This window comes from Ovis aries, chromosome 8 (genome assembly GCF_016772045.2).
Source record: "Ovis aries strain OAR_USU_Benz2616 breed Rambouillet chromosome 8, ARS-UI_Ramb_v3.0, whole genome shotgun sequence".
NCBI classification, from domain to species: domain Eukaryota; kingdom Metazoa; phylum Chordata; class Mammalia; order Artiodactyla; family Bovidae; genus Ovis; species Ovis aries.
In genome coordinates this window covers 5,489,592-5,507,426 of record NC_056061.1, presented here as the reverse complement: position 1 = coordinate 5,507,426, position 17,835 = coordinate 5,489,592, and the positions used below count along the sequence as shown (strand labels likewise).

General features: G+C 38.8%; 1 non-coding gene across 1 annotated transcript; it reads left to right on the top strand.

Moving 5' to 3' along the window:
• Positions 1 to 3,115: 3,115 nt before the first annotated feature.
• On the top strand, positions 3,116 to 3,187 carry TRNAW-CCA (transfer RNA tryptophan (anticodon CCA)). Its single transcript has one exon. It is a non-coding gene; the product is annotated as a tRNA-Trp (tRNA).
• Positions 3,188 to 17,835: the final 14,648 nt, after the last annotated feature.

Sequence of the window (17,835 nt, the reverse complement as noted above, 5' to 3'; positions counted from 1 at the left end):
TACCTTGTGAACCATCTCTTATTGGATCCTAGAGAATAAATCCTAAAGGATCATAAGCGGTTTGAGAATCAGTCAAGGTAGCTGGGCTAAGAGACTTCTTATATGTAGACTTTTCTTATTCTAGTTAGAATCAGTGCTTGGTACAGTGTTATGCTGTGCTCTAAATACCAGCAGTGCAGAGCTGGAGAGGGCTTATGGAGACCAGCCAGTCCAGTCCTGCATTCTCTGTTTGTCCCCTGGATAGCAGTGACTGCCCTCTTTCCTAGTCACTCCCATATTCTTATACATTGTTATAGTTACACAGGACAGACTTCATCAAGGCAGATCTTAGTCATGGAACTGTAAGTTAAAGAAAAACTATGTGATACAGGAAACGACAAGAGTAGAATTTTGTTTTCATGGGGGTTTAGGATTGTGCTTTTTCCTTTGTCCATATGCAAACCTGAAAGTGGGCAGATGGGTCTCCTTACAGAAGAAGAGGGGGAAAGGAGAGGAAAAAAATCCAGAAATTGTAGAGTCACTCTCTGTTCCTCCCCAAATACAACAAATAGAACAGACCCTTGCCTTATGTGTAAGGAAGACTTAGTATTTCTTTGTGAAAGTAACACAACGTTAAACCTTTCTTTCCTGGATTAGCCTCCTCACCTTCCCCCACCCATGTGTCTCTTTTAATCATTGGAGTTAGTTGTTTGAAGATTGATAAATAGTGGATGAAAAGCAGAAAGCATCTGGCTCAGGAAAAGGAGAGAATTTATAGCAGAATCACTGAGTTTGTATGTAAAGAGAAAAAAAGAGTGGAGAACGGGTGTATTTTGCTTTAATCCAGTGTGCCTGAGGTTCATTGTAGAAATTTCCTTTATAGATATTTCTCTTTTTTAATGCATTGTTTTAAATCCTGCTGTAAGAGGTCAAAATGACCACAATTCATTTTACAGTGGAAGATGTTTTACGGAATTTAAATTTTAGTGAGTTACTCATCCCAAAGGAATGAATGAAGTAGAAACAATTGTGCTTATGTCACCTGAGCTATTAGATCAGTGGAAAATTGTGCCATGTACTCAAATATCATTTGGGTTCAATATGCCTCACACTTGCCTTTTCTTGTTCTGCACAACCTCTCTGGGATCTCGTATACTCACACAATTTCAGCTCCCAATAGTGAACTAATGGGCCTCAAGGCTAGATTTTATTTAGACCATTTCTATGGAAGTATTTAATATTGTCCACTAGAAGCAAAAGGATAATACTTTATTTTGTAAGATCCATTGGCACTTGGTGATTTAAAGGAAGAAACATGTTTGGTTTATGATGATGTTATCTAACCAAAACGCTCATGATTTCCTTAATTATTCAAGGTTATGATTCTTATTACAAGAGCCATTATTTTTAGTTTTATATTTAAGCAACAACACAGGTATACTAGATGCTGTGTAAAATGTACCCAAGTAGATTCCAGTAACTGTGAAGAGATACAATGGAAAAGATTGAATTCATTCCTTCAGGTGATCAAAAAAATCATGTTTTGTTTTTAGTTTACTATCTTTCTCTTTGAAGAATGCAAGTCTGATACATGTACTTTTCTTCTTCTTTCTTTTTTTCTACGAATGTACTCATCTTACACATATGGATTCATTCAAAGCATTTTGCTCATGATTAAGTGGGTTCATTAGATCAATGCAAAGCAAAACGGTATCACCTATAACTGTCTATCTATGTATCTGTGTATCTATCTATTTCTCTAATTGGCAGGGACTGGTCAATTAGTAATAAGGCATTGGTAATTGGTGAGAATATACAATCAATGGCTGATTAATTGACTACCATCCATGAGAAAATGAGCCCATCTTATAACTTGCTGTTGGTAAAGAATCCGCCTGCAATGCAGAAGACCCCGGTTCGATTCCTGGGTAAGGAAGATCTGCTTGAGAAGGGATGGGCTACCCACTCTAGTATTCTCGGGCTTCTCTTGTGGCTCAGCTGGTAAAGAATCTGCCTGCAATGTGGGAGACCTGGGTTTGATCCCTGGGTTGGGAAGATCCCCTGGAGAAGAGAAAGGCTACCCACTCCAGTATTCCTGGGTTGGGAAGATCCCCTGGAGAAGGGAAAGGCTACCCACTCCAGTATTCTGGCCTAGAGAATTCCATGGACTGTATAGTCCATGGTGTTGCAAAGAGTTGAATACTACTGAGTGACTTTCACTTTCACAACTTGCTGTGCATGAACCATTATATATGATAAAGTTGACTATAGCTTTATTTTAATAATGATTTTGAGCTCTTGGCTACTACTTATTACTAGATTTTTTAAGCTTAGTTATTTTGTTTGCCCAATCTCTCAATAGGATGTCATTCTGCAGATATTTAATAAATGTTTTTTATTCATTGAATAAAAATAATATAATGAATACCTTATACCAGACAGTCTAGACTTTGTTCCAGTGAAAATGGGGTGTCTGAAAGAATGTTAACTAATATTGAATCCCTTCTCTTCTAAATTAAAACTTTTTTTTTCCTAGAAGGGCAAGAAAACCTCCAAGATTCTCTTTCAGAGAAAGTAGCTTTTTGCTTCCTTTTGGATTAGGTACACATCTCCTTGTCATGTTCATCAATGATCATTAGGCTTTTCTTTATTGTTTATTGACTGGGCAAGACTCTGTAAAGACTCTTTCATTGGAAGATAGTAATACACAATTGAAAGAGGACTGATGAAACTCGGTTTTTGGAACAGACACTCCAAAAGTTTATAGTAATAATTGCTTTTGGGAGCAATGCCTTGCACAAAACAGTATTTATATTAGCATGCTGCTGCTGCTAAGTCGCTTCAGTCGTGTCCGACTCTGTGCGACCCCATAGATGGCAGCCCACCAGCCTCCCCAGTCCCTAGGATTCTCCAGGCAAGAATACTGGAGTGGGTTGCCATTTCCTTCTCCAGTGCATGAAAGTGAAAGGTGAAAGTGAAGTTGTTCAGTCATGTCCGACTCTTCGCAACCCCATGGACTGCAGCCTACCAGGCTCCTCTGTCCATGGGATTTTCTAGGCAAGAGTACTGGAGTGGGTTGCCATTGCCTTCTCCATTATATTAGCATAAACCATCTTAATTGCTGAGTTCTTTGGCTTCCCTGGTGGCTCAGAGGTTAAAGTGCCTGCCTCCAATGCAGGAGACCCGGGTTCGATCCCTGGGTCGGGAAGATCCCCTGGAGAAGGAAATGGCAATCCACTCCAGTATTCTTGCCTGGAGAATCCCATGGATGGAGAAGCCTAGTAGGTTACAGTCCATAGGGTCACAAAGAGTAGGACATGACTGAGCGACTTCACCTTCACCGTTGGGAGGAGGAAGTTAACTATCTCTCTGAAAACCTTCCCTTAGGCAGAGTCAAGAAAGTGATCTGAGAGGAGCTAGAGTGGGCTGGGAAGAATTAGTGTAGTTACATTGGGATAAACGTTACGGATTTCCTTGGTGGCTCAGACGGTAAAGCATCTGCCTACAATACGGGAGACCTGGGTTCAATCCCTAGGTTGGGAAGATCTCCTGGAGAAGGAAATGGCAACTCACTTCAGTACTCTTGCCTGGAAAATCTCATAGATGGAGGAGCCTGGTAGGCTGCAGTCCATGGGGTCCAAAAGAGTCGGACACCAACTGAGCGACTTTCACTCACTTTCGCTATGGATTTAGCCAATAGAATTGGAAGGGACACTAAGGGACACTCCAACTTTATGGAAAATTCAAAAGAAAAGTTGCCAGTAAGGTATTTTTAATTTTGTGCTATCTCCCTCCTTTTAGACAACAGGGTTTTCACTCTGCTCTTTGACTTTCCACTGATCAATTTTTCTTCTCTCTTCTCAAACAACTGTAACTTTGAACTCTACTGAGATCTGCTCTTTTGGGAAAAGCTCAAATTAGTTCTTACTTGTTTTATCTCTTCCTTTTGGCCTTTCTTTCATCTGCTTCTGCCTTTCTCCACCTCCTAAATAAAACGTTTAGCAAGATATAGAGAGAAAATATTGCAAACTTGGAATTCATACAGACATAAGGGCAAATCTTGACTTGTTCCCTTTTATTAGCTGTTTTGTGCAAGTAACACCCTGACCCATAGAGTTACGTGGGTGAAATCGTTCAGACTATATATATATTGGCAATAGCTGGAAAAAGTTATTGCCTCAGTTCATCCCCCAGAGAGACCTGATCTCGAGTGCAGCTACTTAGAAATATATGCAGAGTCCAGAACAGTACAATTTGTACATGTCCCCTCAGGGTCATTTCTTAGAGCCAGTGTCACTTCCTGTGGGTACTGGAAGCCCTCCTATGTCTCTCTCACCTTTATTTCCCCTTTCTTTGCCTCTCTCTACCTAAATTCTGTCCCCCTGTAGCCAAAGCTCATTTATTTCTAAATTACCCCGGATCTTTACATTTCATCCCAGTGGGACATCTGTAACAAGAACCAACTGTTCTTTTACTGATACTGGTCTCTCTCTCAGTATAGTTTTGATGCATCCTTATACATGATGACTTTCTATCTTCCAGAGGCAAGGATGGGGGAGACTGAAAGGATGAAGGGGACAGAGAAAATTAGACTGAGAGCTCCCCTGGGCTGGGGAAGATGGGGCAGACAATCTTGTAAAAGGGCTCAGAACCTGGTGTATAAAGCAGTCATACTCAAGAGATTGTCTAAAACAAGCAACAACACCTCACCTCATACCCATCGTTTTCATTAATATCATGCTTTATTAAAGTAAAAGTAATCTAACTAAACTGAATTTCTACTAAAGGATTGAAATACATATGGTGGGGAGTGGAATGTTGTCTCTGGTTCAGTGCAGAGACACAATGAGAACCAGTGCCAGGCATGCTGGCGAGTAAGACAGAGGGTTCCCTATTTTTTTTGAAGGCTGCAATCCAGAAGACTCAAATTAGTTTTTAATCTGTATAGTTTGAGGGGTTTGGGGGAGAAATTTAGGTAATTCAAATCCTACAATAGCTGGATATTTTTGACATTCATAAAGGAAAGCTCAGGGCTTCCTAGGTGGCTCAGTGGTAAAGAATCGCCTGCCAGTGCAGGAGACATAAGAGACATGGGTTCAACTGCTGGGTCAGGAAGAGCCCCTGAAGAAGGAAATGGCAACCCACTCCAGTATGCTTGCTTGAGAAATCCCATGGACAGAGGAGACTGGTGGGCTACAGTCCACGGGTTCACAAAAGAGTTGGACATGACTTCACGACTAAACAACATAATAGGAAATCTCCTATCTTTTATTATTAATTCTCAATTACCAGAAGAAATATGTATCATTAACTTTATTCTGTTTTATTTAATTAGAATATTTAGCTTTATATATTCTTAGCCTTTATGGTTTATAGCTAATTTAGTTTATTTTCCTTTACAGGACTCAGAGGAACAATTTTCCTGGGTAACATTTCTTAAGTATAATAATGCTAAATTTTATTATAGAAGGTCCCTTATATAAATTACTTAAAAACGATGTAAAGAAACACATATTCTTTCAATTAAGGAAATTATTCTTTGTAGAGTTAGGGGAAGGATCAAAAGATATAGACTTTACTGTGGGGTCAGAATTGCCCAAGGGACATCAGAAAAGACAAGAAAAGCTGACAAGTGTTCCATCCACAGCTCATCACCATAGTTCCCCAAACCTGCTGGGAATCCTTTGTCTCTCTCCTCTTTGTCTTCATTCTTCTTTTACCATTTTTAATTGAGATAGAATCGACATACTATAAAATTGGATTAGCTTAAGTCGTGCGACATAGTGATATTAGTGTATGTATATGCTGTGAGCTAGTCACCACGATATGTTCAGCTTAACATCCTTCACTTCACATAGTTACAGTTTTTTTTCTTGTGATGAGAACTTTGAAGATTGAATCTCAGCAACTTTCAAATATGCAACGCAGTATTGTTAATTAGAGTCACCATGCTGCATGTTATATCTCCAGAAACTACTTATCATATAACTAGAAATCAGTGCCTCTCTTCTTGACTACATATACCCTGCTTGCCCCCAACCCACCCTTACCTCATCACATCAAGACTAAGAGTTCCAAAAGAGGCTTTCTTGATTGAGCATTATGTTTTATGAACATTGACACTTTACAGAAATATAGGGAATTTGTGTATATTCCTTTGCCTAGTAGAGGAAATGTGGCTTAAACTCCAAACAATTTCTGCAATAGCTGCTTGAGAATTCTGAATATTTCTATAATGACAGGGAAAACAAAATTTCTAGGTGAGAGATTATAAAACTGACAGGATCGTAAAAGTATAGATAATAATCACTCTTTGGGGTTATTAATAAAGAATAATAAAAGCATAACTATTATAACCTGTGATAGTAGCGTTGATTTAGGTACTTAATGAGCATCAACTATGTGCCAAGCACCATGCTGCTGCTGCTGCTGCTAAGTCACTTCAGTTGTGTCCGACTCTGTGCGGCTCCATAGATGGCAGCCCACCACATATAAAAAGATGAGAAAGTTGTTCCCATCTATGAGAGCTCACAATCAAGCTAAAAAGGCGGGTAATAAAAAGAAACAAACAATTAGATACAAATGTGGTACCTGTTTTAAGAGTGATGTGAATAAAATAATGAAATAGAGTCTAGAAGTGCTAATTTATAGTCAGGTGGTAGCTTAGACAATGAAGATGTCAAGATCAATGCATATCTGCTTTAAAAGAGGGCACATGAAACAGTATGCGAGGCACTTAAAAGGAATTCTGCATAAAAAATGTCAGAGGAAGGTCAAAGATGTTAGTATGCAGGCCCGTACAGGATCATTTATCATACCATCCGATTATAAACGTGTTGGGCAGGGTGTGAAGTGTTAATAAATGATACTAACTCCAACCTAAAGAGATTTCTGGTGAGGCAGAATATGACAAATGAACTGGAGTTCACTAACATACATCCTTTAAGGAAATACTGGAATGGAAAATGCCACTAACATTTCTCGCAACAACAGTGGAAACACCCTTCAGGTTGCAGACACAGCTGGGTGTGGGTCCCAACTCTGCTACTTATTTTCTGTGCAACTCGTTCAACTTTTTGAACCTTAGTTTTCTTGCTTCCTTACACTACCCTCTTAGAGTTTTGAGGGGGATTCATTCATTCGCACATCTACTGGGCACCACGTTCAATGCTTATCTTATCTAAATGCAATCTTCAGTAACCTCAATATAGTATCTTCATTTGACAGGAAAGGGAATGAAAGTAATTAGCCCAAGAACACATGACTAGTAAGTTGTTGAGCCTGGAATGGAATCCTAATCTATCTCACTGCAAAATCCAAGGTACGTCTTTGTTTGACAAAATGAATACCTGAAGTCTCACGAAAATGTTAGTTCTGTTTTGTTAATTAATCAGTAACTATTTAGAATCTACCATATCCTAGGTACTCCATACAAAGCCAAAGAAGAGCATATCAATAGAGATTTCAGTGAGGTTAAAAAAACAATGTAATCTTATATTTCTCAAGATATGGAATGATAAACTCAAAGATCAGATCTCATCTCCCATGGAAGTAATTTTTTCCCGCAAAACAAACATTAGCCTGGTGGGCTGCCGTCTATGGGGTCACACAGAGTCGGACACGACTGAAGTGACTTAGCAGAGCAGAGAGAGAGAGTTGCCTTACAATGTTGTATTAGTTTTAGGTGTATAGCAAAGTGACACAGGTGCTTCCAAGGGCTTCCATTTAGGAAAAGAGGATCAATCAAATAGTCCTGCCTTTAAACTTATTTAACACTCCAAAATAATAAGGACATGGGGTTTTGGGAAAAATCCTTTTTATTTAGCATGAATTCCCTAGCTCTAACCTTCACATAAATTATACTGAATTTTCTCAGGTATGAAATTATGTGGAGTCTGTTGTAACTTACTTGGGTGAGACTGAAAACAGGATTTATGTACTCAAATCCTAGACTAAATAAATCTAGGGAAAAGATGAAGGCATTTTTCACTTCTACTAATAATTAACAACATAGCTAACATGAATCAATTTTAATTGGAGAATTGAAATAACAAACCAGTTGGCAAAGTCTGCTGTTTAGGAGTCAGACATATTAGGTTTTTCTGCCTCTAACTCATTGCTTTCTAAGTATTGAAAATTTCTATGACTGTGTTTAAAATTGTCTTTTTTTAACAGGACAAATATTCAGTTAAAATAATCAAAATATATGGCATATGATTTATTTAAACAGAAAATTGATAATTTAATGTTTTAGATTTTTTATCATAATGTTAAAAATATGGTTGTATATACTGAAAATATTTCTTAGTTTGAAAATCAAAGTAAAGCCATTTCAGAACAAAACAGTGTTACATAATTTGATTAGAAAAAATATTCTCTGATACAGGTTATGTTTTTCTTATTCACAGAAGAAAACATTAACACACTTCATCCCAAAGTATGAGACAATTTGATTTTTATATGATTGTGATAAAAAGCACATACATGAAATCCAACTCATGTATGTGACTATGTATGAAATTCTCTCAACCAGCTTTTAAGTGTAGAGTACCTTATGACAGTGAAAGTGAAAGTGAAGTCGCTCAGTCGTGTCTGACTCTTTGCGACCCCATGGACTGCAGCCGACCAGGGTCCTCCATTCATGGGATTTTCCAGGCAAGAGTGCTGGAGTGGGGTGCCATTTTCTTCTCCAGCGGATCTTCCCAACTTAGGGATCGAACCCAGGTCTCCCGCATTTCAGGCAGACGCGTTACCGTTGGAGCCACCAGGGGGGCCATGACAATGAAGGTAGAATGCAGCGCATCTATTTTAAAGCCTCGCTACAGAATTATATTACTTAGCATGTAAAGCTTCCTTGTGATGATGCCTAACTGACCTATCCTTTGAAAAATATTCTATTTTGTTTCAGAAAATATTCCAGATGAGTTTTATTCTCAAATACTTCGAAAGCAGTCACATTTTCATTAGTAATTATTTTCTCCATATATAGCTTTTTCTTTATTTTAATCAAAACAGTAGTATTTTAATTGAAATTTCTCCATAACAATTTAGCAATTTGTCAAGCTACTTTTAGATATTTTAGAACTTTTAATTAAGTCCAGAAAAAGATGGCCATCATCACAATGGTATATGTCACGGGATGAAAAGTGAATTCATCTTGCTCAACCAAGCTGTGTGTACCAATTGCAGGTGGTATTTTTTTTAACCTATAATTAATTTCCAGATTCATCGTGCTAAAATCCTAGTTCTCTGTGCCATGTCTCCACTCCAAATTTTTCAAAGACTCTCCTTTGATTATCAGACATTTCCCAGTTCCTTTCATGTGGCATTCAAGACTCTCTGAAACCTAATTCCAACTTAGCACTCCTGCCAAGCCTCACTGCCTAGGGACAAAACAAAAACATTTGCTTGTAGTCACACATCACAGAAGTCCGGAATTGAAGAGAGTTGAGACATGAATCCATATTCACACAGCAGGCACAGCAGAAGGCGGGAGACAGAGCCTTCACTAAGGGGTTGCTCTGCAGGTAGAGTAGCCAGTCATGCACAAAGGATGTCCAGCACCAGAGAACATGGGGTGAGACAGGAGGACTCCCTGGTTCACGCTAGTAGTTTGTGAACATATCAGGTTCTAGGCTGCAGAAGACAGACTGGAGATGTAGCTGATCAGAAGTAAGAAGAGGCAGAGATGCTCCCAAAGGGAGTAAAGGGCAGACCAGATGCTGGGTTCCATCCAGAGGGCAGCTCTAGAATCTGGTAGAGACAGAGCAACAGTTGTATATTCTAGTTGCTAATGAAAAGTCACTGGGTTTTGGGTCTGTTTAAGGGAATGGCAACCCACTCCAGTATTTTTGCCTGGAGAATCCCCATGGACAGAGGAGTCTGGTGGGCTACAGTCTATGGGATCGCAAAGAGCTGGACACAAGTGTCACTGAGTAACACTTTGACTTTCTGTGAGGATGACTTAACTTTAAGTTCCAGTAGGTAGAAGGGCTCGGATTGTTGATGTACTTCTTATCTTAGTTGAGACTGGCACAGGGCTGCCTCAGTAGGCTAAACATGCAAGAAAGAAACATAGGAAAACTTAGATGTGGGCAGCTGAGAACATTAAAGGAGGAAGAAATGATCAAAAGCTGACATCTTCAACCTTGCCTCTCCAAACTGCACCCCCCCCCACCGTGCCGTCTCTGAGTTAGAATTCTTTGCACATGATTCTTCTTCCCTCATTCTTCCAGTTGTGCATGGTGTACTTTGCTTCAGTGAAATGTCTTTTCATATGATGAGCAACTGAATTTAGTTCCACAAACATTTATTAAACAAATGCTGCTTGACAGGCACTCTGCTACAGAGATAAAAAGATCTGTCTTTCTGGAGATGCTGTCTGAATCCTTGTTGTTCAGTCGCTCAGCTATGTTCGACTCTGTGAGACCCTGTGGACTGCAGCATGCCAGGCTTCCCTGTTCTTCACTGTCTCCCAGAGTTTGATCAGATTCATGTCCATTGAGTCAGTGATGCTGTCTAACCATCTCATCTTCTACCGTCCCCTTTTCCTTTTGCCTTCAATCTGTCTCAGCATCAGGGTCTTTTCCAATGAGTTGGCCCTTCACATCAGGTGGGCCAAAGTATTGGAGCTTCAGCTTCAGCATTAATCCTTCCAATGAATATTCAGTGTTGATTTCCTTTAGGATTGACCAGTTTAATCTCCTTGCAGTCCAAGAAACTCAAGAGACTTCTACAGGAGCACATTTTGAAGGTCTCGATTCTTCAGTGCCCAGGCTTCTTTATGGTTCAGCTCTCACATCCATGTATGACTATTGGAAAAACCATAGCTTTGACCATGTGGCCTTTTGTCTGCAAAGCGATATTTTGCCTTTTAATATGTTTTCTGTGTTTGTTTTAGCTTTCCTTCCAAGGAAAAGAAGCAAGTGTCTTTTAATTTCATGGCTGCAGTCACCATCTGCAGTGATTTTGGAGCCCAAGAAAATAAAATCCATCACTGTTTCCACTTTTTCCATATCTATTTGCTATGAAGTGGTGGGACCAGATGCTGTGATCTTAGTTTTTTGAATGTTGAGATTTAAGCCTCTCCTCTTTCACCTCATCGAGAGGCCCTTTAGTTCCTCTTTACTTTCTGTCAATAGAGTGGTATCATCTGCATATCTGAGGTTTTCTGAATTCTACATTTTGCCAGTTTTCCTCCTGAACTTTGTTTCCTCCTTCTCTGCTACTTTCTTAAACCATATGACTCCAGATACTTTACATTTTTAGGTAAATGTTAATATTAAATTCAAAATTATATGATCAACCATCACTATTAAATTTTGAATGAATGTAGTTACTATGTATTATGATATCTTTCCACCTAGCATTATAGGCAGGGTAAGATCTTAGTAAGAGCTAGTTGATTTATTGGCTTTTTTGATATTAAACTTTGGTGGTTATAAATTTTTCTTGTCTTTAGAGCTTTTGCATTTGTTTATGTTAATATCTATGCAATTTTATTTGATATTTTAAAATCTATTAAATACTTTTAGGTTTTAGAGAAAAGCTTTGAACTGTGAAACAGAAGCTTTGTGACAAATGATGCAACCTTCAAGATATTTATATATATCATTAGAATTTATGTAGGGAATGTCAATTTTATGGTCTAATTGGGATGAGTTTGCTTTCAGGGCCCTGCCCATGGCTCTACAAAGCTAAGGAGAATTATCTAAAGTATTTAGATATATAATTGAATAGCTCAAGTGTCCCTGGTGGCTCAGACGGCAAAGATTCTGCCTGCAGTATGGATCCCTGGGTTGGGAAGATCCCCTGCAGGAGGGCATGGCAACCCACTCCAGTATTCTTGCCTGGAGAAACCCCATGGACAGAGGAGTGTGGCGGGCTATAGTCCATGGGGTTGCAAAGAATCGGACACGATTGAGAGATTAAGCACATAGCACAACACAATATTAACTTGATCTTTTTTGTTGTCTTATCTTAGTGCTTGTAACATTATTTATTGCCTGTAGTGTTAAACTCATTCTTATGAGTTAGATTATATTACGATTTTAAATGATTATCTTAATTAGATATTATGCAGTCACTAATGAATCATAACAAAATTTGAGAAAGAGAGACTCAGATAAACACCTTGGTCAGTTATGGAGAAAATTATAATTGGAGAAATGTAATCCAAATATAAGCTGGCTGTAAGAGACTTAATGCATAATGCAAGAAGCAATTATACTGGCCTTCTTAAAAATTATACCACTCCAGTTTTTTCCTTCAAATTTAGATTTTTTTCTTTAATTATTAATCAACCTGATATTTGAGCCTAGACATTTTCCAATACTATTAAATTTGAGTAGGTTACTCTCCTTGATAACCAAATATGACTAGATTCTTAGGTAGAATATAATTCTTGAATATATTTTTTACTGTGTGAAAGCATTCTGGAAAAACATTGTTTTATACAAGTTATTCTTATTTGTTGTTTTTGTCTATAGAATATTGGGTAAACTATAACATTTTTATTGAAATGATGTATTTTTTAATCCCATTTACAACATTGTACTTACTACACTTTTCTGCAAACCCCACTAAGGGTCTAGGCATAGACTCTGAAGGTAATTCATTGCATCTGATTTTCAAAAGGGCTTAGTAAGAATATCTCCATTTTTTGGTGACAAATCCTAGACCAATACATATATAGCCATATTTCCTTTTTCAGACGTGCTCTCGTTTAAAAGGAAAAATATTCCTGTGTTTCTCCTCTACTACTCACACAGAACACTTCTGTGACCAGATGTGTCAGACCAAGTTATTTTCTGACACCATGTGGGTGTCTGACAATTCATTTCAATTCTAGCACTAACCAGAGTTAGCATAGACTGACAGTCTGGGGACTCAGACCTGCAAGACTGTCCCTCACTTCAGTGATTCAGATGCCAATGACAAGTTCAGGCTGTCACCTCTACTTCTTACCAATAAGTTATAAATCAGGATTCCCCCTCCTGGGCTCCATAATTTGCTAGGATGACTCATGGAACTCAGGAAAACACCTAAGTTGACTGGTTTATTATAAAGGATATAGGAAAAGATAGAGATAAACAGCCAGATAAGAGGTACGTAAAGCAAGGTCTGGAAGGTTGCCAGGCACAGGCGCTTCTGTCCCTGTGGAGTGGCGGTGCACCACTCTCTGGGCCTGTGGGTGTGTTCAGCAACCCAGAAGCTCTCCGAACACATTACAGATTTTTATGGAGGCTTCATCATGTAGGGACATGATTGCCTATTATCAGTAAATCGTGACCCTCTAGTCCTTCTCCCTACCTGAAAAGTGAAAGTGTTAGGCACTCAGTCATGTCTGACTTTTTTGTGACCCCATGGATTGTTGCCCCACCAGGCTTCTCTGTCCATGGAATTCTCCAGGCAAGAATTCCACTAGAGTGGGTTGCCATTCCATTCTCCAGGGGGTTTTCCTGGCCCAGGGACTGAACCCAGGTCTCCTGCATTACAGGCAGATTCTTTACCATCAGAGCCACCAGGAGCTGGCTTCTAATCATGGCTTGCTCTTGTGACCAGCCCTATCCTGAAGCCATCCAGGAGCCCACTAAGAGGGGTCTCATTAGAACAAAGACCTTCCGATCTCCCATGAAATTCTAGGGGATTTAGAAGCTGTGTCAGAGACTGAGGTCCAAGACCAAATACTTAACCCAAAAATGCTCCTAAAAGTCTTATCACTTAGAAAACTGCAAGGGTTTTAGGAGCTCTGTGCCAGGAACCAGAGGCAGAAACCAGTATCTAGATTTTCTATGATTTCACAGATTTTCTTCCACAAAGAACCTGCCTCAGTTTGCATTATTTTCTTATATAGATTAGTACAGCTATTGTATAGGTTATAACCAGTCTCTTTTTAAAATAATTTTTTTTTCATATTCCGCTTCTCTTTTTTCCCCCATTTCTTCTGTTTACCTGGTATGTGAGTGGAAGGGACACACCCTCGCTCCTTCATTTGGGAGAGGGTTTTGCACTTACTGAGCACCTAACATATTCTGATCACATAGGTGAGTGACCTTCTGGTAGAAACAGCAAGACCAACACCGGAAGCACTTCAAGAGGAGGAGGAACTACAGTGTGTCACCGTGACTGTAAGTCCCTTGAGTGACACCCTCCTCTGAAGTGACTGGTCAGAGACACAGCACTCCTTATTGAAGAGTTAGGGCTGAAGAAACAGGACCCAGGGAAGCTCTAATGATAACAGCAGTAATATGGCAGGGAGGAAATTTTAAGTGCCTATTACTTGCCAGCCTGCCTGCACGCTCAGTCGTTCAGTCATGTCCAGCTCTTTGTGACCCTATGAATTGTAGCTCTCCAGGCTCCTCTGTCCGTGGGATTCTCCAGATAAGAAAACTGGAGTGGGTTGCCATTCCCTCCTCCAGGAGATCTTCCCAACCCAAAGACTGAACCAGTATCTCCTGCGTTGGCAGGGAGGTGGATGCTTTACCACTGAGCCATCTGCAAAGCCCATTAGGTGCCAGACGCTATCCTAAGCAGTTTCCACATATTATTTCCTTCAGGCTTTTGAACAATCAGTTGTTAAGTCATCTTATTATACCCATGCACTTCCTCATGAGAAAACCCAACTCTGTTATTAGAGTTAGGTCCTTTTCTGATTTTAGTGGTGGAAAAAAGCCACCCATAAATGAGCATTTCGGGAAACCACTGGAGGATTTCAGAAATGCACATTTCTATGCATATTTCAGTTCTGCATAGATGCAGAACTGAATCTATAGCTATAAAAGCAAGATCCTGCGGAAAATATTGACAAGATTACATAAAGCACTTCTATAGAGTGCTTTCCAGATCCAAAAGGGAGGTGCGACTTCAATGAGAAGTCTTGATGATGATTCTTCGTTTTATACAAACTTTTTCTGCCAACTGAGATTGGCTCAAGCCCTCCATTTTTCACTGAATTGCCAAAGAATCTTTCCAATAATTTTTCTGAGACTTCTGCCTCTGTTACTTTGTTTTCAGCCTATTTTTCTTCACAGAACCAACTGAGAAATTTTCCCAAACCCTATCCTGAATGTGATCCTGCTCTTTCAGAGATACACTGCTTACAGGGTGACAATGAAGGGCCTCAGAATGACGTTCAAGGCCACCATCTACCTATTTAGTGTTTTCACCCTTTATTTCCTTCTGCAGTTTACCAATCCCTGTCTATCTTTCAATTCTTAGGAAATATCTTCACTACCAAGAAGGGTAAAGAGTGTAGGCTTTTAAGCTGGATACCCAAGATTCATATCTTATTGCTTCTATTTATTGCTAGCTATGTGACTTTAGGTCAGTTACTTAACCTCTCTGTGCCTCAATTTCTTGTTTATAGTGAGGATAACTATAGTAGGTATCTCCTAGGTTTATGCTGAAAACTAAATGAATGAGCTGGTGGATGTAAAGCACTTAGGACAGTGATTGGCATAAGGAAACTGCTATGTACAAGTCATTTATAATTTTTTTTTACCTCTGTTCATTCACACTGTCAGACCTGGAATATCTCTCATTTCTGTCTTTCACAATTTGTCCTTTAAGAGTCTATTCAGATGCTCTTTTCACTGTGTCTTTCTAGAGTTACCTCCTCCACCACAGGAGTGTGTTATTTGACTCCTCTCCATCTATGCCTATATCTTATTAGATTTGCACTCATGCCACCTGTCACATTGTGTTTGTACATGGTATTTTCTTTCCTTTAGGATTTACTCTTGTTCCTTGAGGGCAAAGACAGTATGCTCAGTGTGTGGCATAATAGACAGAAAAATATTTAGATTTCCAGAAACCTAGGTTCAAATTAATTGAAGTATGTTGAAGGTCCTGTTACCTAATGTCTGTAAAGCCTTAGTTTACTCATCTTTAAAATGGGTAAATAGTAGTAACTTCATATGGTTATGTCATTATTAATCATCACTGTGATATTATCTCTAGCCTCTTGGTATTTTGATATATTTTATAACAATTTTCCTCACTGTCCTTCTTGTATGTTAATATATAGGTAAGCATAGATGTTTAAGGAGATTGTCTAAAAAATGGCAAGGATTTCATCAATAACTAGAAATATTAACATCATGATGTGTGGCCTACCCCCAAGACCTCCAAACTCTTGAAATCATACTATTTTCTGGAGAACATTTTTTGCCTTTCTTTGTATATATGATATGGCCTTGCTGTTTCCTCAGTAACAACATGAACTATAATATGAGCATCTTTTCCCGCACATGTCCTCTCAAAGCACAGATCCTCATGAACCAACATTTCAGATGAACAGTCATGGATTATGTTAAATCCTAGAAGTTTTGAAGTTCTATGGCTTAACAGTTTTGGAGGGCTTCTTTCTGGAGTTAATTTACTTAAAGTAATACTCAATATAATGTTTCTCTTTATGTCACTTTCTGTACAGGCTGTTTTCAGAAAATCAGTTAAGATTTTTGTTCAATGCAAATATCTATAAACAGAGCTCAAATGTTCTCTGTGTACTTTCATGTAGTACCGTTCATCTAGGGCAGGACAGAGTGGCCTGTGTTATTGCTTGCATCTTTCAGATAATAAATTAAGGATGAGGAAATTTCAGATTAGATTGGAGAAAGAAATATGTAACAACTTCATGTGTCTGTAACCATTAGTAGATGCTCATTAGGTTCAAGGCTTTTTTCTCAGTATGCATTTTTTTTCTCAAATACTCTTCTCTACCTCCATATATTTTGCAGATAATTCATTGAGAAAATACAAATAAAAATATTTGGGAGGTATATTTTTTTATTTCAGCCATTTTTTTCCACTATGAAAAACTTTGACAGCTTTGATGAAGTGACTTTAGATATAACAAAGTGGAAGAGCAGCATAAATAAACATATGTTTATCACTGTTGTATCAGCCAAGGTTCTTCAGAGAAATAGAAGCAATTGGAGGTCTATATCTATGTCTAATATATATGGGGAGCTTTATCAAAGAAATTGGCTCACATGATCATGGAAGCCAAGAAGTCCCATAGTCCGCCATCTGCGAGCCGAAGAACTAAGAAATCTGGTGAAATAATTTGATCTGAATCCAAAGGCCGAAGAACCAGGGGAGCTAATGTCTAGGGGCAGGGGAAGGTGGATGCCCCAGCCAAAGGAAAGAGCAAATTCATCCTTTCTTTGCCTTTTTGGTCTATCCAGGCCCTCAACAGACTGGATGGATGCATGCCACATTGGTAGACAATCTACTTTACTTAATCTACTGATTCAAATGCTAATCTCTTCTGGAAACACCCTCACAGACACATACAGAAACAATGTTTTGCCAGCTATCTGGGCATCTCTTAGTGCAGTTGAACTGACATAAAATTAAGTGTCATAACTGTGTAATCTAGGGTAAAATTGGTGAACAAAACTGAAACGTGTGAATGTGTAGGATTGGGGAAATGTTTAATACAATGATACTTTTTTAAAGTCACCCAATCATAGTAGTGTCTAGTTCCTCTACATCCCTGTTGTATAATTTTGTAATTTGGGGGAGTCGATCAGAGAGAGGATTTATGATTAACAGTAGGAAGGGTGTTTGGGGCATTTTTATCAATATAATTTAGAGTTAATGAAGATCTAACATACCAGGACAGAAAACATCCTTGCTAAAGTAGCATTCTCAAAGTTGAGCCTGGTTCTTTGATTTCCTTAATTTGAATTTTGTTGGAGTATAGTTGCTTTACAATGTTGTGTTAGTTTCTGCTGTATAGAAAAGCAAATCAGCTGTATGTATACATGCATCCCCTCTCTTTTTGCAATTTCTTCTCATTTAGGTCACAATAGAGCACTGAGTAGAGTTCACTGAGTTATACAGTAAGTT